General features: G+C 53.5%; 1 pseudogene; it reads left to right on the top strand.

The window, feature by feature from the left end:
* The window catches only part of LOC144251180 (ribosome quality control complex subunit TCF25-like), a 29,611-nt pseudogene extending 4,514 nt beyond the window's left edge, over positions 1-25,097 (top strand).

Genomic DNA, 25,097 nt, shown 5'->3' with positions numbered 1-25,097 from the left:
TGGCTGCTCATCTTGCTGCTGCCTATGGATTTCCAAAGAGGTTCTATTCAGTCAATTCAAGTGTTCTATGGGTTTTTGCCCTTATAACTCATAGGTGGAAATAATAGGAGTGTTTTCACATGCACAGGCCCTGGTTTGATCCCCAGCACCATGCATATGTGCCTGTACACACAGCATTTGTTAGTGTTCTGTATGAGGAAGCAGAGGTGTGCATGACATGGAGCTGCTTCATGACTGCACAGCTGGAACGTGAATGCATTGGCCTGACCTTATAACTGACCTAAGTGCTGTGGTGGGCGGGCTTGCTTACAGGGGGCACGTAACCTGATGCAGTTGGCCCTCCATACCTGCAGCTCCCACCAACCACAGGTTGAAATATGTCTCAAATTCACAGCTGTGCTTCTTGTGTGTAAATGTGTTTCTTGTCATCGCTCCCTGAACAGCACAGTGTGCAGGCTACTGAGACAGGATTTGAGTTAAGTTAGGCAGAACACACAGGTGTGCACAGGCTCTGTGCAAACACAACACATTCCATAGAGGGGACTGGAAACATTCCCCCACCCCCCTGCGCACGCACAAATGCTAAGGGGTGACAGTGCAGTGCAGCCATTGAGAAATGATGTTATGCAGCAGGACGTCTTAGTATTTGGGACCAGTGGCTACTTTGACATGCTGGTGGAAACCAGATACCTAAAAATCATGAGTTTACTTTATTGCATTGAAAAATTTTCCCTCAGTCCCTTTCAAAGAATTATGTGTGTATGTCTGTCTTGTTTTTGTGTACAGTATAGTTCCTGTTCCCTGATGGTAATTGAAATACATTTAAATTGTGCTATTAAATAACCAAAAAAAATAAATTTCAGTGTTCAGGCTGCTGCTGTTAGGCTGGAATAAAGACTTGAAATGCTGTGGTGGTTTTAAACTTGCCAACACTGTGTCATCTTTATTTTTGATAGTCATTTGATTTTTTTCCCCCTTTGGTACTGGGAATTGAACCTAAGGGTGCTTAACTACTAAGCCACATCCACAGCCCTTTTTAAATTTTTTTTTCTTTTTTTTTAATAATTTTTTTTAGTTATAGGTGGGCACAATATATTTATTTTATTATTTTATTTTTATATGGTGCTGAGGATTGAACCCAGTGTCTCACGCATGTTAGGTGAACGCTCCACCACTGAGCCACAACTGCAGCCCCAATTTTTTTTTCTTTTGAGACAAGTTCTCACTAGGATGCTTACAGCTTTGATAAGTTGCTGAGGCTGGCTTTGAACCTGCGATCAGCCTCAGCCACTAGGATTATAGGCATGTACCACCACACCTGTGATAGTCATTTTATTTTTTTTTAATTATTTGTCCTGAACTTCTCAGAAGATGATATACAGTCAGTCAAAAAATATATGAAAAAGTGTTCATCATCACTAGCAACCAGAGAAATGCAAATCAAAACTACTCTAAGATTTCATCTCACTCCAGTGAGAATGGCATCTATTATGAATACAAACAACAAGTGTTGGTGAGGATGTGGGGAAAAGGGAACACTCATACACTGCTGGTGGGACTGCAAATTGGTGCAGCCAATAAGGAAAGCAGTATGGAGATTTCTTAGAAAATTGGGAATGGAACCACCATTTGACCCAGCTATCCCTCTCCTCGTTCTATACCCAGAGGACTTAAAAACAGCATAATACAGGAATGCGGCCACTCAATGTTTATAGCAGCACAATTCACAATAGCTAAACTGTGGAAACCACCTAGATGCCCTTAACAGATGAATGGATTAAAAAATGTGGCATATATACACAATGGAATGTTACTCAGCAATAAAAGAGAATAAAATCATGACATTGCAGGGAAATGGATAGAGTTAGAGAAGATAATGCTGAGTGAAGTTAGCCAATCCCCCAAAGCAAATGTTGAATGTTTTCTCTGATATAAAGAGGCTGATTCATAGGTAGGGGAGGAGAGAGTGAGAGGAATAGACAAACTCTAGATAGGGCATTGGGGTGGGAAGGGAAGGGAGGGGAGGGGGCATGGGGTTAGAAATGATGGTGGAATGTTATGGACATTATTATCCAAAGTACACGTATGAAGACATGAATTGGTATGAATATACTTTTTATATAACCAGAGATACGAAAAAATTGTGCTCTGTATGTGTAATAAGAATTGTAATGCATTTCGCTGTCATATATAAATAAATTTTTAAAAAAATTATTCTAATTAGTTACACATGACAGTAGAATGCATTTTGACAGGGGCTGGGGCTGTGGCTGTGGCTCAGTGGTAGAGCACTTACCAAGCATGCATGAGGCACTGGTTTCCATCAGCACCACAAAAAAATGAAATATTGTGTCCATCTAAAAACTAAAAAGTAATTTTTTTAAAAAAAAGAATGTATTTTGACACATCATACATAAACGGAGTATAACTTCTTGTTTTCTGGTTGTACATGATGTAGAGTTTCACCGTTCATGTAGTCATATGTGCACATAGGGTTATAATGTCTGATTCATTTTACTGTTCTTCCTACCTCCATCCCCCCTTCCTTCCTTTTACTCCCCTCTATATAATCCAGAGCGCTTCTAGTCTTCCTAGCCACCCCACTCCCACTTGCTATGAATTAGCATTCACATATCAGAGAAAATATTCCGCTTTGGTTTTTCGAGATTGGCTTATTTTGCTTAGCATCATATTCTCCAGCTCTGTCCAGTTATCAGCAATGCCATAATTTTATTCTTTTTTAAAGATGATTAATATTTCATTGTGTGTGTATATATATATACATATATATACACACACACATGTATGTGTATATATATATACACACACACACACACAATGAAATATAAATGTATATATTTTTTATATATGTATATAAATATATATATATATACTCATATACATATATGTGTGTGTGTGTATATATATATATATATATATATATATATATATATGTATATATGTATATACATACAAATCACATTTTCTTTGTTCTTTCATCTGTTGAAGGGCACCAAGGTTGGTTCCATGGTTTAGCTATTGTGAATTGAGTTGCTATCACCATTGATGTGGCTGTATCATTATAGAACTTAGTCCTTTGGGTATAAACTGAGGAGTGGGATAACTGTGTAAAATGGTGGTATCACTCCAGATTTTCTGAGGAATCTCCATGTTGTTTTCCAGAGTGGTGACAACAATTAGTCATTTGATGTTAATTGCATCAAGAACAAAACTCCCTGCTGGGCATAGTGGTCATGCCTGTAACCCTAGTAACTCTAGAGGCTGGGACAGGAGAATTGCCTCATCAGACTTGAGGACAAAATTATTTTAACATGAACAAGAACAATATTAGAAAATTATAATCCTTATAATACGCACCTTTTTTTAATATTTATTTTTTAGTTTTCGGTGGACACAACATCGTTGTTTGTATGTGGTGCTGAGGATCCAACCCGGGCCGCACGCATGCCAGGTGAGCACGCTACCACTTGAGCCACATCCCCAGCCCCCGCCCCTTTTTTTTTAGTTTGAAGTATTGGAATTGAACTCAGGGGTGATCTACCACTAAACTATACCCCCAGCCCTCTATTTTTCACTTTGTCACTGAGGTTGCTCAGGCTGGCCTCAAATTTGCCTTCCTCCTGACTCAGCCTCCCAAATAGAGTCTCTGGGGTGACAGGCATGGCAAGTCGTCTTCACATCTGGCTCAGCTCTACTTCGCAACGTACACTGTGACCCCTGTGCAGAAATGACCTCGGCTTGTTTCACCAGATAAATGTCGAGGATCTTGAGGACGACCCGGTAGTGAACGGAGAGAAGTCTGATTGTGTGTTAACAGATGCTGCAGTGTCAGGGAACAAAGGAAGGTTTCAGCGTGGAAACCCAGAGACCAAGCGGGAAGGAAATGTGGCCAAGGCTGCACCCCCGGAGCAGGTATGGGGACCCCATGGTAACAAGGAGGCTGGCATGTCAGGGAAGGGCTGTGGCATCCTGCCACATGCCACCTGTGTCGGATTTTTCTTGGAGGTATAATTTTCTGAATTTGCTTTGGCTGATTCTGTGGGAACCCTGATGAAGTTTGTGCTAAAGTCCTTGAGATCAGTGGCAGCCCCAGGGGTATTGCATGCAGGTCCCTGCCCTGCCTGCTGCCCACTGTGCTCCAGGCAGCTCTGTGCCTTCTGGGAGCAACCACTTCTGGTGAAGCGTCCCTGAGGAGCTTCTCGCTGCCCAGAGGAGCTGGCCCAGTCAGGGGCAGGTGGGCGCCCCAGGCATCCTGGACCAGCTCTGCAGCAGGGCAGGGTGGGAGAGAGAGGCCACACTGACAGCAGGGGGTACGGGCAGGGTCCTGCTGGAGAAGGATGTGAGGGGCCGCAGGTGCTCCAAGTGGTGCTGGCTTGCTGCTTTGGTTCTCATTGTTTAAGAGTTTGCTTCTCTCTCCATTGATTAAAACATCTTATTTTTATTAGTCTAATGCAAGTGGAAAACTCTGGAAGAAGAAGCAGAAAAATAAGAAAAACAGTACAGGAGAAGCCTCGGTATGCGACCAGACTTGACTAGCCCCTACCCAATCCCTCCGTGCCCCTTGGGCTGTGTCCCTCACGGTGGTGCTGGGAGAAGACCATTTTATTTGATGTCTTCATTTTTTCCTGTCAGGAGTATAACTATCTAAGAGGTCAAGGACAAAGAAGAGTCACCTACAGTTTTGCTTGTGATTTGCCCCTTTGTTCCTTGGTTGTCATGGCCTACTCCTAGTTTCCATGTCCCAGCTGCCCTCTGCAGGGAGAGTCCCTTCCCAGCCCTGCTTCCTGTTGCTGTTCACCCAGCCGTCATCCCGCCAGTGCACGAGGGGTGCTGGGTGTGGAAGCCCACAGACCAGATCCCCCTCAGTCAGCACGTTTCATTCTTGCCTTGATCCTCCTTGTCTCATTGTTCATCCTGAAGAGAGGTGGTAGCTTTGTTGCTGTTCAGTTGGAGTCACAGGTCCCAGTTCCATTCGCCTGAGGATGTGAGCTCACCTGTGAGACATGAAGTGTGGCTCTCTGGCCCGATGGTTCCCAGGGCCTTCTGGATTAGTGATGGTTCTGAGCTTCCTCCTGTAATACATCTCCTCCTTCTGAGTTAGATCATCTTTTAGAAAGTACATACCAAATAACTTTTCAAAGTAACTCTTTGTTATTGGTTGTCACAGCACTTGGAGTGAAGCCAGTGTGGTGATTAACAGTTCCTTCTGGGCTTTTAGGAAAGTGGGATGGAGGATATCGACCACATCTTGGAGAGGATTGAGGATGGCAGTGGGCTCAGCCGCCCGGGTCGCCCACCACTGAGCTCCAGGAAGCATGTCCTGTATGTGGAGCACAGGTATGGCCTTGGCCTCTGATTTTGACGCGGAGGAGTGATTTAGAAAGAGGACAGTTTGCTGTCTTTATTTATTTAGAAGTGTTAAGAGTTCATTATTAAACATTTAGGAAGTAGAAAAAAGGAGAAAGAAGTAAGGAAAAGACATCTGTGTTTCAAAGGACTTTTTTTTTGGTACTGAGGATTGAATCCAGGGGTGCTTTACCATTGAGCCATATCCCCAGCCCTTTTTATTTTTTTGAGGCAGGATCTCACCAAGTTGCTTAGGGCCTCACTAATTTGCTGAGGCGGTCCTCAAATTTTCGATCTTCCTGGATGCTGGGATCATACCGGAGCATCACTGCACCTGGCTCCTTTTTATTTTTGATTTTGAGACTGGGTATTGTTAGCTTGTTTAGGGCTTGCTAAGTAGCTGAGGCAACCTCTAACAAGGAGTCCTCCTGCCTTGGCCTCTGAGTAGACACGGGTGTGGCACCATCATGCCCAGCTCAGGACTTCCAAACAGCTTGCCTTTGTATGTCTCATGAGGCGTTTTGAGCTGTACCAGTGTAGTGTCACCCTTGGATGATCACCCATCTCTTGGTCTGGTGGGTGCTTAATGAAACCTGATCTTTGCCAGCTTTGACAAGCAAGCTGCCTGTATTGTTGAGGCCCTCCACTTTGCGTCAGGGTGCATGCTCCCTGTACGAAGCCTGGCAGATGAACACTGGACCCGCAGGTTCTCTCCTAGCAGTGACCAACTGCATCCCTTGGGTGCCCCATGGGGCCAGTCATGGTCAGGTCCTTTTGCAGGTGGCAGATTTAAAGAAAGCAGGCCTAGAAATCACCTTTCAAGCCCAAAATCATTGTTCTTTGGCTGGACTCTTACTTAGCTTTCTGCAATTTTGAGACATTGTAGGAAAGCCTGACTTAAGTTTTCTTCCTCACATTTCCCACATTCTAGACACTTGAATCCAGACACAGAACTGAAATGGTATTTTGGTGCTTGAGCGGTCCTGGGGGAGCAAAGGTAAGGCCCACAGTAGTTGCATTCTCAAGCTGTTTTTACCTGCTTTCATTTCTTATGGGTGGGGCAGCCATTGAAAACCCTGGGGGAGAGTACTGAAAGCCACACTGGACAGATGGAGCCCTTCCAGGGCCTGTGCAGATGGCTGAGACGCCAGGAGGCCAGGCTGTTTCACACCTTCTCAACTGTGCACCTCATATTTTTAAAAGGGTCCTAAAAGCTGTTAAACTTTGAATCCTGAAATTTTAGCCAGATCCATTTTGTTTCTCCACCAGCAGGAAAAATGACAAAAAGTTTGGGTTCTGAGATCAGTTTTATGTCACCTAACTCGTTCCTGGCTAGTCAGCTTCTGCAGTGTCAGCTGATGGTGAGCAGGCAGTGGAGTGTCCCTTGGCTTTTCCAGGGGAAGTCAGGGCCCATCCTGGGACTTTCTGTAGGAGGTGGGAGTTCCACTCTCCATCTCCTTACCGAAACATCCAGAAGTTTGTGTCTTTTTAAGTATGTATTTTCTGATTATGGAGCTGAATGCTTTTTATTAAAACTCTGAAGCAGTGTAGAAATGTTCCCTCTTATTCTGATCACCTGTGGCCATGTCCTCAGGCCTTTCTGCACGCCTCTCGAGGAAGCTGTGCTGGCTTTGGCATGTCGGAGTCCCAGGTGTCTTCTGTGCCTGATTCACAGGGTTCTTTGTTAGGCCAAGGATAGGCGTGTCCACACCTTGGCTGCAGGCCCCCTGCATCCATGCAGCCCTCCGAGAAGTGGCCCACTGTGGGTTTCCTCGAGTACCTGCGCCTTGCCCAGCTGCCCTCCCAGGAATGGTGCCACCACACAGTGCCTTGAAACTGTGTGAGGTGTGCACGCGGCGCCCTTGTCTGACTGGTGTCTGTTGGGTCATGAGTGGGCCAAGGATTATTTTCAGACTTCGTTTGTTCCCACTTTCCTTGTGTTTAACAGTTTTTGCCTTGTATTTTTGTTTTTAAGTGTTTGAGGACTCATGGGTTTCTGACTTCTGTGTGTTTTGGGTTATTTGTGAAAAGCACTTACATGAGCCACTACCTGTGCTGCTCAGGCCGAGTTCTGCCGCTCAGCCCAACTCTGTCTGCCTGCCCCTGTGTTACATTTTTGCATCATCTTATTTTTGTAAATTATAGTTATTATCAGTCATTAGTTAATAATTACATTTGTTTTTTAGTGTTTGTGGTGCTAGGGAGTGAACCCACAGCCAAACAGCTCCGAGCCACACACCTCTGAGCTGCCCCCTGCACATATTTCAGTTTTATGTATCTATTTTTGAGGTGAGGCCCTCCATGCTTCCCAGGCTGGTCGCACACTCATGAGTCTGCATGGACCTCCCCCTCAGCCTCCCAGGCAGCCAGGACCACAGGTCTGTAACCAGGTCAGCTCACTTACTACCTTTATAGTAGCACACTTTTTTGTTGTTTGTTTCTTCAAAAATTTAAGTCCTACTGAAGTATGTCCAGTGAAAAGCTGTGGTTCCCTCCTTCTTGGTCCCCCACCCTTGTCCTGTTGTTCAGAGACCAAACCTTAGCTCCTTTCTGTTCCTCCCTCCTGGTGACCATTCAGGGTTTCCATATAGCTGTGCACTGATCTTTGGGGGGAATCTGACTTCCTCCTGATACAGATGGGGTCTGCTCCCTTCCCCCTGTCTGTGCTGTCTCCACACCCCCAGTGTCACGACCCTTAAGGTGCTCCTCCTGACCCTCCCTCCATCATCCATCAGGGCTCCCTCCTCCCCTAGACTTCTGGCTGGCAGCTCACCTCAGACAGACCTGGTGGTGCCCAGGATGCTGTAGACTTCCAGGCACCGGTGGTTTCCTTTCCACTGTTTGCTGCGTGTGCAGAGTTGTGCCATGTTGTGCCTTTCAGCCTCTGGCCATGCTTTTCTTTTTGTGTATTTGTTCTTCTCACACAGTTTTCATGTCTCTTTTTCAGAAAAGAAAGATGCTGTTTTGTCCTGTTCTGGGTAGTCCAGCTCCTTATTCCTTGTTTTGTTTTAGTGAAATAGGGCACTGTTGAAAAGCCTAGAGATTGGTCTACACACATCCACATCCCATCACTCAGCTCAGGGTGCAGCCCTTCCAGGCCTGGCTAAGATGCCACCTGGCAAGGGAGCCAGACCCCCTAACAGCAGCTAAGAACTCTTGCCCAAAGGGGGCCTGGTACCCTCAACTTGTCGCTCACATAAGAGTCGCAGGGAGCTGGGTGCCTGAGGACCCTCAACACTCTGCTCTCGGTCTTCTTCCTTGCAGAAATATGCCAAATTACTCCTCAGTTTTCCTCATTGTTTCCATGTTTTCCTTTTCAAAGATTGGAGTCATATTGCTGGGGTCTGGGTCACAGGTCCACTTCCCTAATTTGCCTCTGGCCATGGCCAGGCATTCCTCCTGTGCAGCGTGTCCCACAGGAAGCAGCTCATTTGCTCAGGGAATTGCAGTGGCCCTGAGCTCCTGCTCTGCACCATGTTCTAGGGTTTCACTTTTGTTTCCTTTTTGTCCTTCTTGCCTTCCTGCTGGACTGTTGGCCTCCCTGTTCCCCTGGATCTGATGGTAGCTGCTTGCACAGGTCGCAGCTGGGGTCCCCTCTTCACGCAGCAGTGCTTTGCTCTCCCTCCCTGTGTGCCCCCTGCCCACTGCTCTGCCTCCAGGGAGAGCTGGAGGGATTGGGTGGCCAGCCTGGTCCCTGACCCATGGAGGTAAAGCTGTGCCTGTCTCCTCCTCCCCAGGCCGCGACAGAGGCAGCGTGTATAACCCAAGTGCACGTGGCTGACAACCCCCAAGAGCACCTGGCCGCAGTACAGCAAGCCAGGTGAGTCTGTCACTCCTGCAGCAGGGGGCTGGCACGCTGGCCTCAGTGCCTTCCAGGTGGGCCTTGCAGCACCATGTACACCTACGTGTGAGGTATAAAGTTCCTGAGGGTGCAGCAGCCTGTATGTCCCCAGCTGGCCTGGCCTGTGCAGAAGCTCTCAACTTCCGTGCCATCTGCCTCGTCCTCTGGGTGCCATGCTACAGGAAGCAGCTGAACAGAGGCTTGCATTTTTAAGTGTTTTTTTTGTGTGTGTGTGCTGGCACTGAGCCTGAGCCCTCCAAGCCTCACATGCCAGGCTGGGCTCTGCTGCTGAGCTGCATCCTCAGCCCTTGAGTTTGTTTTCACATTATGATAATTTGGGGGCTGGGGTTGTAGCTCAGTGGTAGAGCGTTTGCCTAGCATGTATGAGGCCTTGGGTTCGATTCCTAACACCACATAAAACTAAATAAGCAATATAAAGGTATTGTGTCCATCTACAACTAAAAATATTTTTAAAAATCAATAATGTATGATAGTTTTATGTTTAAAGAAAACAGCCATGCAGAAGGTGCAGGGTAGGAAGTGAATGCCCTCTCTGGGCATCGGCTGCACAGCATAGAGAAGCATCCAGACAGCCCTCTGCAGGTTGATGGGGCACATACTGTAGAAGAGGTCATGGGTGTGTGGAGGACATGTGTGGAGGGTGGTAACCAATGCACCTCACCTGCTATGCCTGTGGGGTTGGGATTCTAGAAGAATCCCCTTGGACTCCCAGTGAGGATCGCCTGGGAGTTCGGGACCTGTGCTTGTAGGATCAACCCTGATGCCTCTCATGTATCTTCTGTTCCCACCAGGCCTCTTGCCCTTCTAGCAAAGGAACCCGAACATGGTAGAGATAGGGGCTCATTGTCTCAATCTGCAGGACTTGGACCTTGGGCCGGGCTCTCAGGAGGGAGTAGCTCAGGGGAAGCCCATGAGAACCATTGGCCATTTAGCGGTTGTCTTAGCAGACTGAGTTTTTCAGGTTAACCAGAAGAAATGGTCCCTCCATACAGTCACACAAAAGGAGCAGAACCGTATTTGGTCAGGGGTTACACGTGGCCAAGGCCTCTGACCTGGCCCTGTGCCTACTGCACGCCTCCTGCCCCAGCCCCTCACAGCCACCCTGGCTGCTGGTCCCAACCAGATGTGATCGGGCACCCAGATGGACCTCCATACTCCCATCCCTGAGGTTTGTTGTCCTGGGCCACTTCGGCTCCATCCTTTCCCAGAGCTCATCTGAATTCTATAGAGAAGTGAGTCTTTGTGGAAAGCAGACGGAGGCCAGCTCCCAGGACAGGCCAAGCAAGCAGTGGGAAGCAGGCCCAGGTGTTCTGAGAGAGTCCCCAGACGTCAGCCTCTGGCCCAGAGGCAGCCCAGCCCCAGGCCTGGGTGACCTGTAAGACCCCTCAGATCAAGTGGGTTGGTATCACAGAGTCCTTTCTGAGAACAGCACAAGGGAGACTGTTGGGGCTGCTGTGCTCTGTAGAGGCGCCATGTCCTGGCCTCCAGCACACCCTCTGTACACTCTCACCTGCCAGGTCTGTCTATGCGGCTGTTGGAATCGAAAAAAGGCCTTTCCTTCTTTGCGTTTGAACACAGTGAGGAGTACCAGCAGGCACAGCACAAGTTCCTGATGGCCATGGAGTCCATGGAGCCAAACAACATTGTGGTGCGTGGGCCCCGCAGCTGCCAGTGGGTGGAGGGCGAGTGCCCGGGCAGCTGCTTCCCTGGCAGTGGGGCCCCCGGACCCGAGGGGCACTGTGAAGACTTGGCACTCAGGAGACTTGGCACTCAGGTGCTCTCCTGCTGGGAGCTGCGTGTAGTGGCACTATGGTCCTTCCCAGGTGCTGCCTCTGTCTTGGCCTCACTGGGGAGGCAGGGGGAGCATGTAGATCCTGCTGGCCCCATGTCCTCCACGTAGGGGGGCGGGAACCTGCTTGCTTTCAGTCCTCTGTCCTGAGACCTGGGAGCCAAGACAGCCCCACTGGGCAGGGAGGGTCCCCAGTTCCTACCTGGAGCCAGGTCCAGGCCTTGGCTGGGTAATAGCAGTGCACACCTGGAGTCCAAAGGGAATTTTGTCTGTCACCTGGTGATCATGTCTCCTGGTGTGCACAGGTCCTGGTGGACTGCAGGGGTGTCCTGTGAGTCCCTGCCTGTGACCTTCCTCCAGAGCTGCCCTTCTTTTCTGGTAGGTTCTGCTCCAGACAAGCCCCTACCATGTGGACTCACTCCTGCAGCTCAGTGATGCCTGCCGGTTTCAAGAGGATCAGGAGATGGCACGAGACCTCATAGGTGAGACCCAGTAGGCAGTGCAGCCTGCCTGTTCTCGCCACTAGAGCAGATGCAGGTGGCAGGACGTTGTCAAGTAGCACTTTGTGGAAGGTGTGTCATGCCTGGTTTAGTGTGTCCCGGAACTGGGCAGCCGTCACTGCAGTCCATTCCAGGAAAACAGCCTGCCATCTTCTATCTTCCCCAGGCCCCAGAACCCCTGACTTCTGGTCAGACTCTCCGTGGCCCTACCTATGTGGGAGCCATTCAGTGGAAGCACTGTGCGTGGTCTCTGCCCATGGTTGTGTGCCCCATGTGTGGTGTGACCCAGGTTTGCGTGTGCTCTTGGCTGGATAGTACTCCCCCTTTGGACAGACGTGGTTGGCGAATCTGTCATCAGTTGGTGGTTCTGGTTGCTCTTCCGTGTGTGCGCACACGCTGCTGTGGGTGTCTGGGCCATGTTTGTATCACCTGGGGACTGGGCATGAACAGGACATGTGGCAGTGGCACTCCATGGTGTTGAGGGCGTTTCTCATTCAGGCTCACAAGTTCTGTGGCTGCAATTAATGCCGTGGCACCAGGGAAACCTAGGAGGTCCCATTGCAGGGTCCCAATTCTGTGACCCCTTCTTTCGAGTGCTTCGCTTGTTTGGGGTCTTGGGAGTTGCAGGCGCCTACTGTGGCTGATTCCTGCCTCTGTTGCTGCCCACAGAGCGAGCGCTGTACAGCATGGAGTGTGCCTTCCACCCCCTGTTCAGTCTCACCAGTGGGACATGCCGGCTGGACTACCGCAGACCTGAGAACAGGTGAGCTGCCTCTCCTGAGGGCAGCCCTCCCTGTGGGTCTGGGATACTTCTGCAGGCCTCACAGGCCTGTGTCTTGGTTCGTAAATCAGTGATGCTTAAGTCAGATTCAGCCTGACAGAGCAGACCTGGGTCTATGCTCTGCTTTATGACATTTCTGTGCTGACCACCTCTGGCATCAGCCCCAAGGCAAGCCTGCATGACTGCAGCAGTCTCCCTGCTGTCCTGTGTGTATTCTTGCTGCTCTGGGCAGTGCTGCTTGGCTGTGGCATGGCCCCCACCTTATGGCCACCATGCCCTGTCTCAGTGCAGCAACTTGGCTGCACCGGGCACTCTGTCTATACTTTCTCCACTGGTTTCTTTTTCTAGTAAACTCTTAGTTCTAAAAATAAGTCTACAGGATGACTAAAGTTACACAGCTTTATGTACCCAACAGTAGCGCCATTGAAATTTGAGGGTAAATTAAGATCATAATTATAACCGTTTTTAGCTCATTTCCCTTCAATAACAAGTAGCAAACCAAAAGCAAGATAATGATTTCAAAAAGCTTGTTTTTCAGGGAGCTGAGGCTGTAGCTCAGTGGCAGAGCTCTTGCCTAGCACTGGTTTGATCTTCAGCAGCACCACATAAAAATAAATAAAATAAAAAATATTCTGTCCATCTACAGCAACAACAAAATTTTTTTAAACCCTTTTTTTAAATATTTATTTTTTAGGTGTACATGGACACAACACAGTGCCTTTTTTTAATGTGGTGCTGAGGATCGAACCCGGGTCCCGCCTGTGCTAGGCGAGCGCTCTACCGCTGAGCCACAATCCCAGCCCCAACAACAAAATTTTTTAAAAACTTTCAGTACATTGGTGTGTGTTCAGCTCTTCAGGCACACACAAAGCTTCTCCCCAGACACAAAAGGCATTCGCAGACTCCTATGAGGACCTGGACACTGGCGTGGAGCCAGGTGGCCCTCAGAGGCTGCTCTGCTGTTTGCTTCCACTTGAACTCACATGGACCTTTTTGGATGTAGGAGCTTCTACCTGGCCCTCTACAAGCAGATGAGCTTCCTGGAGAAGCGTGGCTGCCCGCGCACCGCACTGGAGTTCTGCAAGCTCATCCTGAGGTGAGTGTCCACCAGGGATCCACTCCTGCCAGTCCTCACGGCAGGGGCTTCTGGGCTGCAGAGACCCTGGGCCCTGACATTTTCCTAGCTCTCTTTGCTCTTCTCTCACTGTGCTGCCTGCGAAGCCTTGAGCCAGACGAGGACCCGCTGTGCATGCTGCTGCTTGTCGACCACCTGGCCTTGCGGGCCCGGAACTATGAGTACTTGATCCGCCTCTTCCAAGAGTGGGAGGTAGGTGTGCGCTTGCTGTGTGACTAGTAGCCATGGTGAGGCCATGAAGCAGAGCCAGGGTGGGTTCCAGGGACCTCCTGCCCTTTAGTCTCCCTCATCTTTGCTGTTGAGCAGAATCAGGTCTTCCCAGAGGGAAGCAGCCTTGCATCAGAACCCCAAGATGAGCACACAACTGCATCGAGTGTGCGTGTAGAGATGGTGCTTAGTAATGGACAGTCAGGCAGACCACAGAGCTGGGCATGCTAGGCACAGAAAGGGACAGCCACTCAGGGAGGGAGGTTGTGATGCAGGGCTGACAGGGACCCTAGGTCCTGAGTGTGGCGACGACAGTCTGGGTAGTCACGATTGGTTACCTGTTCCAGGTCAGAGTCGCACATAAATGCCACCTGCCATCCTGGGTCCCCAGACCCAGGAGAGTGGGGTTTGTCTTGGGCTCCACTGAGTGCTAGGGAGCATGCACTATCTTGCTACAGCTGGGGTGTGCACACAAGTCGAAGCAGCAGTGTAGGTGTGTTGGGTCAGGCTCCATGTGTGAAGATCAGTCTCACCTCTCGCTTTAGTGTAGCTGCTGCAAACTGAGTGGGACAAACAGCTGAACAGAGCTTGTCCAGAGGGGGCTCAGGCCTAGGAGGGGAGGAGGGGGAGGAGCCTGTACTTGTTCTACTTTTCTGCTTGAACCTTTCATAGTACATATTTTTTGTGAATAAAGAAAAACATTTTTCATAAAAAATAAGTAATGAAAAACAGGTAAATCATTTAAAATCACATAACTCTTTATACAGTTGGCCAAGAAATCTCACTTCCAGGGATCTAGTTTATAGAGATTCCAGGAGCTCAGGAGAATGGCTATAAGAAACCCACGGGGTCCCCAGAACCAGCCACAGAGGAGTGTTTGTGGTGGTTTATAAGATTACAGAACTCTGTGGAGACCAGCATTCCCTGTTAATGGAAAAGCATGGAGTAGATCATGTCTGTTACATCGCACACAGAGAAAGGCGGGGAAATGTTTGAAGAGGGTAGTGGCCCCTCTAGGTGGGGGCAGTCATAGCTTGGCTGCCTTCACTCTGGACCCTGTTGTGTGGGGAGAGGGAGTCGCTCCGTTCCCCCACAGTGCTGAGCCTGAGGGGCTCAACAGAGCTCTTTTCCAACTGACGTTGCCTTTCTGCACATTGAAGACCCCCAGGTGGAGCAAGTCCTCCATCCAGGTGTGGGGGGGCCTGCTTTGTCAGCTCACTGTGGTGCACCTGGTCCTCACAGAGGGCAGGCCCCTCACCTGGCCTCTTGCTCCCTTGTAGGCTCATCGGAACCTGTCGCACCTCCCAAATTTTGCCTTCTCGGTTCCATTGGCATACTTCCTGTTGAGTCAGCAGACAGACCTCCCCCAGCATGAGCTCAGCTCTGCCAGAGAGAAGGCCTCCCTCTTGATCCAGCAGGCACTCACCATGTTCCCTGGAGGTAGGTACCACACTGGCCTGTGCAGTGGTTCTTCCTGAGGGTGGAGACCTGGTCCCAGCCCTACCTGGTGCTTAAAGAAAGATGTGTTCTCCAGCCAGCCTAAAAACTGCTGATGTTGCAGTTAGCTGATTATCCACCTCAGCGGGCCAACTGCATGCCAGCCAGGTGGGAGGGGGCCTTGGGTGAGGGACAAACTGTGTGTCCACTAACTTTGCTGTTAGTTACAGGGCAGGAGAGAGATACAGGGTATGCACATTGGTGTTTAGTGTTAGGGAGAGAAACAGCAGCAGAGGGTTGAGCGGGGCCTGGACCTGATCCAGAGGCAGTGTGTGGTACGGCGGCCCTGCATTTCCAGGGTACCCCCCCACACACACTAGGCCTCTATCTGCACCCAGGGCAGGCCCAGGGGGCTGCTGCCTACTCAGGCGACGGGTGGCGAACCTTCTCCACAAGCACGCAGGAAGTGACCCTCTAGAGGAGGCCGTCCTTGCACTTGAGGGTAGGAGTGTTTGTGACAGAGGTGTGCACACACTCGGTGACTGCCCCTCTGAGGGGAAGTCCCAGAGTCAGCACTGCTTTGTTGGCTCTGACAAAGCCATGGAGAGGCCCCAGCACTGGGTGGACGCGAGCACAGGCAGACCCACCTGCAGTGTCCAGAGCTCCCTGTCAGGAGCAGAGCCAGATCACCAACTCAGGGCTCAGCCCATCATCCCAACAGCCACCTCTGTCCCCCTCGGGTTCGATGCAACTGGGAGCCCTCGGTAGGCCAGCCGAGGTGGGGGACACAGGGCCACGGGGCCCACGTTGAATAACAGAGCTGTCATGGCTATCCCTTAGGAGAGACCCTACTGCGGCTTGTCCCTGGGAGGCAGTTGGTAGGCCGGCTTTCCCAGCAGCTGCCTCTGGCAGGGTCTCGGCATGTGGGCAGTGTAGGGAAGCCCTGCCTACTCAGCCGGAGAGTACTGCATGGGGACAGTACTAGAGCTGGAGAGGCCCTGACCCAGAGGACTGGACACCCAGAGCCCGTGACCATGTGTTGGCCACTGTCCTTACCCTGGGGCCCTGTAGGGTCACCTCCTCCAGGGCACTAGCCGACCCCACTCTCACCAGTCTGTCCTAGGGTCTGTTGCTCATGCTTAAAGGGTGATGGCAAGTCTCCCTGAGATGTGGAAGGGCACTTGGAGGACAAGGGTCTGCCTCCAGGGTGCAGAGGTACCTGCTCATCCTTTGTGGACCCCCATGCTCAGCCACTCCCCCTGCAGCAGCTCGGAACACTGGTCAGACTCAAGGACCCCGTGGCCTTGCAGCCTCTGTGACGTCCCAACTCCAGTCGTGTCTGTGATCAGGGCCCACAAGGCCCCGGGTCATTGTCCTGGCCACTGAGCACCTGAGCCTCTGCTTCCTCCTGCAGTCCTCATGCCCTTGCTCGAGTACTGCAGTGTGCAGGCCAATGCCACCGTCTCCAATCACCGCTTCTTTGGACCAGATGCTGAGATAAGGTAGAGCCTTGGTGCCCTGCTGGGATAACTCCTGGTGGGCATCCTCATCGCCTCCTGGGGGCCCTCGCTTACCCTCAGGGCAGTGGAGGGGTGGCAGGTGCGCTCTGCACCGCAGGGTCAGGGTGTGTGTGTGGCTCAGTCTCCTGGAAACCTGCTTCAGCCTGATGGCAATCTCGGAGACAGGAAACCCCTGGGGATGTTTGTTACTGTCCCCTAAGGAAGGCCTGGAGTCTGTGTCCACATATGGGTCACCTTACGTCTGAAGAGAAACACTGGTGGGTCAAGTAAATGGCCTCTGGCCTAAGACATGAGGTTCACGAGATGCTTTTTGACAGGAGTGGGCAGCAGGGCTTAAGGTCAGACAGCATGACCCACAGGCACTGGCTGTGGGCAGAAGGGCTCTCGTTGCTTGTATGTTCCACGTTCTGCATTGGCACATATCACCTTTTTCATGTTTCTCATAAAAAATACAGAGGAGTCAGCCAGGTGTAGTGGCACAGCCTATGATCCCAGCAACTCTGGAGGCTGAGGAGGGGGATCCAGCCTCAACAACTCAGCGAGACCCTGTCTCAAAGTAAAAAATAAAGGGGGCTGGAGTTGTGGTTCAGTGGTGGAGCACTTGCTGTGAACTTGTGAGGCACTGGGTTTGATCCTCAGTATCACATAAAAATAATAATAAAATAAAGATATTGTGTCCATTTAGAACTAAAAATATATATAAGATATGAAAAATAAAAAGGCTGAGGATGTGGCTTAGTGGTAGAGTACCCCTGGGTTCAATCCCCAGTACCAGAAATAAAAAGAAAACATAAATGAAAGAAAAACATGTTATGGGGGTCCACCCCAGAATCCCCGTCCCCTAGCCAGCCTTCATCCTCTGCACTTGCTCTCTGCAGACACAAATGTACACTGAGCATCTCAGTCAGCTGAGGAGCACAGACAGCACTGATTCAAAGTCGCAGACCTCTCTGCCCTCCCTTCAGGAGGTGGACTGTCCCTCAGTAGCTGAGAGACAGCCTCTTTTTGCTCCAGACGGTCCTGCTGGGGGGTCTGCTCACAGGCTTTGCTCCCACAGTCACGCCCCATCCTGACCCAGGTTTTGCTCCCAAAGCCAGCCCCAATCCTGCACCCTGACCTTGCTCCCACAGCCAGCTCCCTATCCCTGACCTTGGCCATGCTCCCACAGCCATCTTCCTGCCCTGACCCTGGCCTTGCTCTACCAAGCTCCCCATCCCTGACCTTGGCCTTGCTCCACCCAGCTCCACATCTCTGATCTTGGCCTTGCTCCCACAGCCAGTCTCCCATCCCTGACCATGGCCTTGCTCCCACAGCCAGTCCCCCATCCCTGACCCAGGCCTTGCTCCACCCAGTTCCCCATCCATGACCCTGGCCTTGCTCCCACAGCCAGCTCCCCATCCCTGACATTGGCCTTGCTCCACCCAGCTCCCCATCCCTGACCCAGGTCTTGCTCCCACAGCCAGCCCCCAATCCCTGACCTTGGCCTTGCTCCACCCAGCTCCCCATCCCTGAACCTGGCCTTGCTCCCACAGCCAGCTCCCCATCCCTGACCCAGGTCTTGCTGCCACAGCCAGCCCCCAATCCCTGACCTTGGCCTTGCTCCACCCAGCTCCCCATCCCTGACCCTGGCATTACTCCACCCAGCTCCCCATCCCTGACCCAGATCTTGCTCCCACAGCCACCCCCCTATCCCTGACCCAGGCCTTGCTCCACCCAGCTCCCCATCCCTGACGCAGGCTTGCTCCCAAAACCAGCCCCCCATCTCTGACCTTTTCCTTGTTCCACCAAGCTCCCCATCCCTGACCTAGGCCTTGCTCCCACAGCCAGCCCCCAATCCCTGACCTAAGCCTTGCTCCCACAGCCAGCCCCCCATCCCTGACCCAGGCCTTGCTCCACAGCCAGCCCCCAATCCCTGACCCAGGCCTCGCTCCACAGCCAGCTCCCCATCCCGGACCTAGACCTTGCTCCACCCAGCTCCCCATCCCTGACACAGGCCTTGCTCCCACAGCCAGATCCCCATCCCTGACCCTGGCCTTGCTCGACCCAGCTCCCCATGCCTGACCCAGGCCTTGCTCCACCCAGCTCCCCATCCCTGACTTTGGCCTTGCTCCCACAGCCAGCCCCCTGCCCTGACCCAGGCCTTGCTCCACCCAGCTCCCCATCCCTGACACAGGCCTTGCTCCCACAGCCAGATTCCCATCCCTGACCCTGGCCTTGCTCCACCCAGCTCCCCATGCCTGACCCAGGCCTTGCTCCACCCAACTCCCCATCCCTGACTTTGGCCTTGCTTCCACAGCCAGCCCCCTGCCCTGACCCAGGCCTTGATCCCACAGCCAGCCCCCTGCCCTGACACGGGCCTTATTCCCACAGCCAGCTCCCCATCCCTGACCTTGGCCTTGCTCCACCCAGCTCCCCAGCCCTGACGCAGGCTTGCTCCCAAAGCCAGCCCCCCATCTCTGACCTTTTCCTTGCTCCACCAAGCTCTCCATCCCTGACCTAGGCCTTGATCCCACAGCCAGCCCCCAATCCCTGACCCAAGCCTTGCTCCCACAGCCAGCCCCCCATCCCTGACCCAGGCTTGCTCCACAGCCAGCTCCCAATCCCTGACCCAGGCCTTGCTCCACAGCCAGCTCCCCATCCCGGACCTAGACCTTGCTCCACCCAGCTCCCCATCCCTGACCTTGGCCTTGCTCCACCCAGCTCCCCATCCCTGACCTTGGCCTTGCTCCACCCAGCTCCCATCCCTGACCAAGGCCTTGTTCCCACAGCCGGTACACCATCCCTGACCCTGGCCTTGCTCCTACAGTCAGCCTCCCATCCCTGACCCAGGCCTTGCTCCACAGCCAGCCCCCAATCCCTGACCCAGGCCTTGCTCCACAGCCAGCTCCCCATTTCTGACCCAGGACTTGCTCCACCCAGCTCCGCATCCCTGACCCAGGCTTGCTCCCACAGCCACCTCCCCATTCCTGACCCTGGCCTTATTCCCACAGCCAGCTCCCCATCCCTGACCTTGGCCTTGCTCCACCCAGCTCCCCATCCCTGACCCAGGCCTTGTTCCCACAGCCAGTCCCCCATCCCTGACCCAGGCCATGCTCCACCCAGCTCTCCATCCCTGACCCAGGCCTTACTCCCACACCCAGCTCCTCATCCCTGACCTTTGCCTTGCTCCACCGAGCTCCCATCCCTGACCCAGGTCTTGCCCCCAAAGCCAGTCCCCTGCGCTGACCATGGCCTTGTTCCCACACCCAGATCCCCATCCCTGACCTTGGCCTTGCTCCACCCAGCTCCTCATCCCTGACCCAGGTCTTGCTCCCACAGCCAGTCCCCCATCCCTGACCCAGGCCTTGCTCCACCCAGTTCCTCATCCCTGACCCTGGCCTTGCTCCCACAGCCAGCTCCCCATCCCTGACATTGGCCTTGTGTCACCCAGCTCCCCATCCCTGAACCTGGCCTTGCTCCCACAGCCAGCTCCTCATCCCTGACCTTGGCCTTGCTCCACCCAGCTCCCCATCCCTGACCCTGGCCTTACTCCACCCAGCTCCCCATCCCTGACCCAGGCCTTGCTCCCACACCCAGCTCCACATCCCTGACCTTGGCCTTGCTCCACCCAGCTCCCCATCCCTGACCCAGATCTTGCTCCCACAGCCACCCCCCTATCCCTGACCCAGGCCTTGCTCCACCCAGCTCCCCATCCCTGACCCAGATCTTGCTCCCACAGCCACCCCACTATCCCTGACCCAGGCCTTGCTCCACCCAGCTCCCCATCCCTGACGCAGGCTTAATCCCAAAGCCAGTCCCCTGCGCTGACCATGGCCTTGTTCCCACACCCAGCTCACCATCCCTGACCTTGGCCTTGCTCCTCCCAGCCCCCCATCCCTGACCCTGGCCTTGCTCCCACAGCCAGCTCCCCATCCCTGACCTTGGCCTTGCTCCACCCAGCTCCCCATCCCTGACCCTGGCCTTGCTCCCACAGCCAGTCCCCCATCCCTGACCCAGGCCTTGCTCCACCCAGCTCCCCATCCCTGACCCTGGCCTTGCTCCACCCAGCTCCCCATTCCTGATCCTGGCCTTACTCCCACAGCCAGCCCCCCATCCCTGAACCTGGCCTTGCTCCCACAGCCAGCCCCCTGCCCTGAACTTGGCCTTGCTCCACCAGCTCTCCATCCCTGACCCAGGTCTTGCTCCCACAGCCAGCCCCCCATCCCTGACCCAGGCCTTGCTCCACCTAGCTCCCTGTCTCTGACCCAGGCTTGCTCCCAAAGCCAGCCCCCCATCTCTGACCTTGGCCTTGCTCCACCCAGCTCCCCATCCCTGACCCAGGCCTTGCTCCACCCAGCTCCCCATCCCTGACCTTTGCCTTGCTCCACCCAGCTCCCCATCCCTGACCCAGGCCTTGTTCCCACAGCCAGTCCCCCATCCCTGACCCTGGCCTTGCTCCGACAGCCAGCTCCCCATCCCTGACCCTGGCGTTGCTCCCACAACCAGCTCCCCATCCCTGACCCTGGCCTTATTCCCACAGCCAGCTCCCCATCCCTGACCTTAGCCTTTCTCCACCCAGCTCTTCATCCCTGACCGTGGCCTTGCTCCCACAGTCAGTTCCCCATCCCTGGCCCAGGCCTTGCTCCTCCCAGCTCCCCATCCCTGACCCAGGCCTTGCTCCCACACCCAGTTCTCCATCCCTGACCTTGGCCTTGCTCCACCCAGCTCCCATCCCTGACCCAGGTCTTGCTCCCACAGCCAGTCCCCCATCCCTGACCCAGGCCTTGCTCCACCCAGCTCCTCATCCCTGACCCTGGCCTTGCTCCCACAGCCAGCCCCCCATCCCTGACCCAGGCCTTGCTCCCACAGCCAGCCCCCTGCCCTGATCCAGCTGGTGAGTCTGTACCTCGGGAGGTCGCACGTCCTCTGGAAAGAGCCTGCCACCATGAGCTGGCTGGAGGAAAATGTCCGTGAGGTTCTTCAGGCAGTGGACGCTGGGGACACCGCTGTGGAGGCTTGTGAGAACAGGTGAGATGCTGGGTATTCGTGCAGGTCAGCCCCTCCTGCCCTCTCAGGGCACCCTCTGATGTTAGATGCTGTGGGCCAGAGTGGTTTCATGTCTGCTGCCGCTGGCATAGCCCTGCTCTCCTGTGGGTGAGCATGTAGACCCTAAGGGTGCTGCCACTGTCCAGGTGGGATTGTAGGTATGGCATGGGTCTGCCCATATTCTGTCCTGCCTACTGCTGTGTGCCTGGTTCTCACATCTGCTATAGCAGGTGCCAGGCTCACACCTGCTGGCAGAGATAGCAGCAAGCAGCAGCCCTGGCCCACTCCCACCCATGGTCTGGCCTTTGGCCCTGTTAGCACTGTGGTCTGGGGACTGCTGTGGCCAGGCTGGCTGGAACAGTGAGGACTCTGTGGTCTGTGCTGGCCAGGAGTCTCCCCTAACTGCCCAGAGGAAGCCCTCTGCTGTGGAAGTAAAATTGAAGAAATGATGGGAGAGTGGGGGCCCTGGCACCCTGGCCCTCGCAGCCAGTATTCACTGTGCACTCATCTGTTCTCCAAACTAGAGGGGATGTTTCAGTGGGCAGGAGCACGTTCTGCTCCCTGTGCAGCTTCTCCGCCCCACCGTGTCCAGCAGGGGCAGGCCCCATGCCGCAGCTGTAGTGACACTCGGGTCCTTCAGAGACTCACTCAGCACACCATGGACTGACTGCCTGGCCGTCTGGGGGTGAAGCTGGAGATCCTGGGAGATGGAGACCTGCCAGGGAGGAAGGGCTTGGCAGTTTGCAGGGTGGGCACTGGTTAATCTGCTGCTGTTTGCCCTGGCCTCAGGCAGAAGATGCTCTACCAGCATGCACCCAGAAACATCCATCGCCATGTGATCCTCTCGGAGATCAGGGAGGCTGTTGCTGCGCTTCCCCTGGTAAGGAGGAGGGTCTGATGGTGGGCTGTGTGACTGTTCCCCTCCTGCTCCTGGCAGCCCACAGGCAGGAGGGCGGGTGAGGCCAAAGGGGGCATGAGTACCTTCCCTCGGCCTACTGGGGTGCTGGTCAATCCAGGAGCAGCTGCACCCATGGTCTTGGCCCCACGTGCCTTGCTGGTGGCCAGGCCTGCATGCAACACTGCTGAGAGCAGGCTGCTGCTGTGGGGAAACCTCAAGGGCACCACAGGTGCGTAGGAAAAGGCAGGTCAGGGCGGCCAGGACAGGGGGTCCCTTGGGGCCCTCAACACCACTAATTTACCTAAGCTGCTCTGCTGATCCTCAGGACAGCACTGCCAACCTCTTCTTGCCAGGAAGGCTTGTTCTGATGAGTAGTGACAGCATGGTGCTGGCGGGAGAGGGTAGAGAGGCTGGACAGGGCTGTGCCGGCTTTGTGTGACTCGTGGTTCAGCCCGTGCTGTGTGGCTTGGGCACCACAGTGAGTTTGATCATGGCATGCGTGGGCACTTCCTGTGTGCCTGACCTTTCCCACCATGCCCCTGCCCAGGGGCAGAAAGCCAAGCCCATTCCCTTTCTCTGTTGAGTGACCTGCCCCAGAAGGCTCTAGCGTCACTGTTTCTCCCCTTTCTAAAGGATGTGACCACACAGTCTGTGATGGGGTTTGACCCTCTGCCTCCCCTGGACACCATCTACTCCTACGTCAGACCAGAGAGGTAATGCCCTCACCCCCACTGTTCTTGTGCAGACCCAGGTCAGTGCCTCGGGGCTCCCCGGGGCTCGATGCCCACCGAAGGCAGCCCAGAAGGCCAGCGGTCAGGCACAGGGAAGAGGGAGCAGCAGTGACACTCAGGACACAGCTGCCTTTGCACATATCCACCCAACTCTGAGCGTTTCTTTCCAGATTTTGTAGCAGGTACTAGAAACACAGTGGGAAGCAGAATAAGAAGCCACTCTGCCTGTGGTCAGCTGCTGTGGTAGGAACAGATGAGAACTGTAGAACCTAGAGATAAGGGTAAGGTCCAAAGTGCACCGAGAGATACCCAGAGCAGCAGGAAGGCAGCAAGAAGGCCCATGAGGCTAGGCAAGGAGAGTGGGTTGGTGGGACAGAAAGTGACATCAGAGCCCGTCTCCAGGCTGCTCCCGGAGTGTGGGCAGCTTTCAGAGCCAACAAGAGCCCTTTCACCTTTACTTCTGGTGTTAGAGCCACACCTATAATCTCAGCTACTCAGGGCTGAGACCAGGAGGATCACAAGTTCAAGGCCAACAGCTTAGCAAGACCCTTTCTCAAAATCCAAAGGACCAGGGTTCAGCTCAGTGGCAGAGCACTTGCCTAGTATGTGTGACCTGGGTTCCATCCTGGCAGGGGAAAAATGTGCTGAGGAGCTGCTTGTCTGGAGTAAGCCCCAGAGCTGCTGGCGGCCCTCCCTTTTAAGGCAAGCTGCCTTCCAGCCCCACCTTTCCCCACCAACTTTGTAGGAGTTATAATGGGACTGTGTGTTCACAGTGAAGCCCATTGTGTCAAGCTCCCCAGTAGCTCAGGAGGAGGTCGTTGGTCAGCGGTACAGAGGCACCTTGCTCTGCTCTCTGCCCACATGGGCTTTCTCCTCCTCAGAGCATGGGTGTGGCCCTGGCATCCAGCAGACAGTGGCCTTGGCGTCTCCTGCCTGTGGCTCTGTTATCTGCTGTCCTGGTGCTGAAGGAGGTGTGCACCTGCGGCCCTTTTCTGTTTTGTGGTGCTGGAGATTGAACCTGGGTGCTCTACCCCTGAGCTACAGCCCCAGCACTTTTTTAAATCTTGGGGCCATCTTGCTGATTTGCCCAGGTTGGCTTTGAACTCATGATCTGCCTACCTCAGCTTCCCAAGTCGCTGGCACAGGCATGGCCACCACGCCCAGTGAGACTGCAGTTCTTCTTGGAAACAAGGCCTGTGCCATGGCAGAGGACAGCCTGGCTGTGGTCATTTCACAGACTAGGCTCCTTGAAGAGCCACCCCCAGGCCCCTTCCTTTCCTTCCCAGTTGTCCTTGGGTGTCCATGGCCCCACCCCAAGCCGGACCCTGCCCTGCCTTGGGAGGAGTCAAGGGGAGTCTAGCTTTGTTTTATGACTTCTCTTGACTTCCTCTTTCAGGTTAAGTCCTGTCAGCCATGGAAACACGGTTGCCCTCTTCTTCCGGTCACTGTTGCCAAATAACACTGTGGAGGTAGGTTGGGAACATCTCAGCTTCTATGCTGAGTGGTTCAAGCCAGTCGTCTGCATGCAGATGTCCAACGTCAGCACCATGCTGGGCAGTACAGGAGCGGGGCCGACAGCTCCTGGGAACCGCAGGGCTCCTCGGCCTCCTGCCTCGCACTGGCCTGGGTAGACATGTGCCTTTGGTTTTTCAGAGCTTCATGTCCTCAACAGGGACCTTAGGAGTGTCCAGGCCCCGTGCTGGGGTGCAGGCCGCCTCGGGCTTGATGACGCATCTCCCTGCTTGGGCCCCAGGTCCCCAGTCCCAGCACAGAGAGGCCCTGCTCAGACATGTCTCGCTGCTGCAGGGAGAGAGGCCAGAGGAAGGAAATTCCCCTCCAGTATGA

The sequence above is a fragment of the Urocitellus parryii genome, chromosome Y (assembly GCF_045843805.1).
Source record: "Urocitellus parryii isolate mUroPar1 chromosome Y, mUroPar1.hap1, whole genome shotgun sequence".
NCBI classification, from domain to species: Eukaryota; Metazoa; Chordata; class Mammalia; order Rodentia; family Sciuridae; genus Urocitellus; species Urocitellus parryii.
Note: the sequence above shows the minus strand (reverse complement) of the source record. Positions and strands in the feature narration are given on the sequence as shown.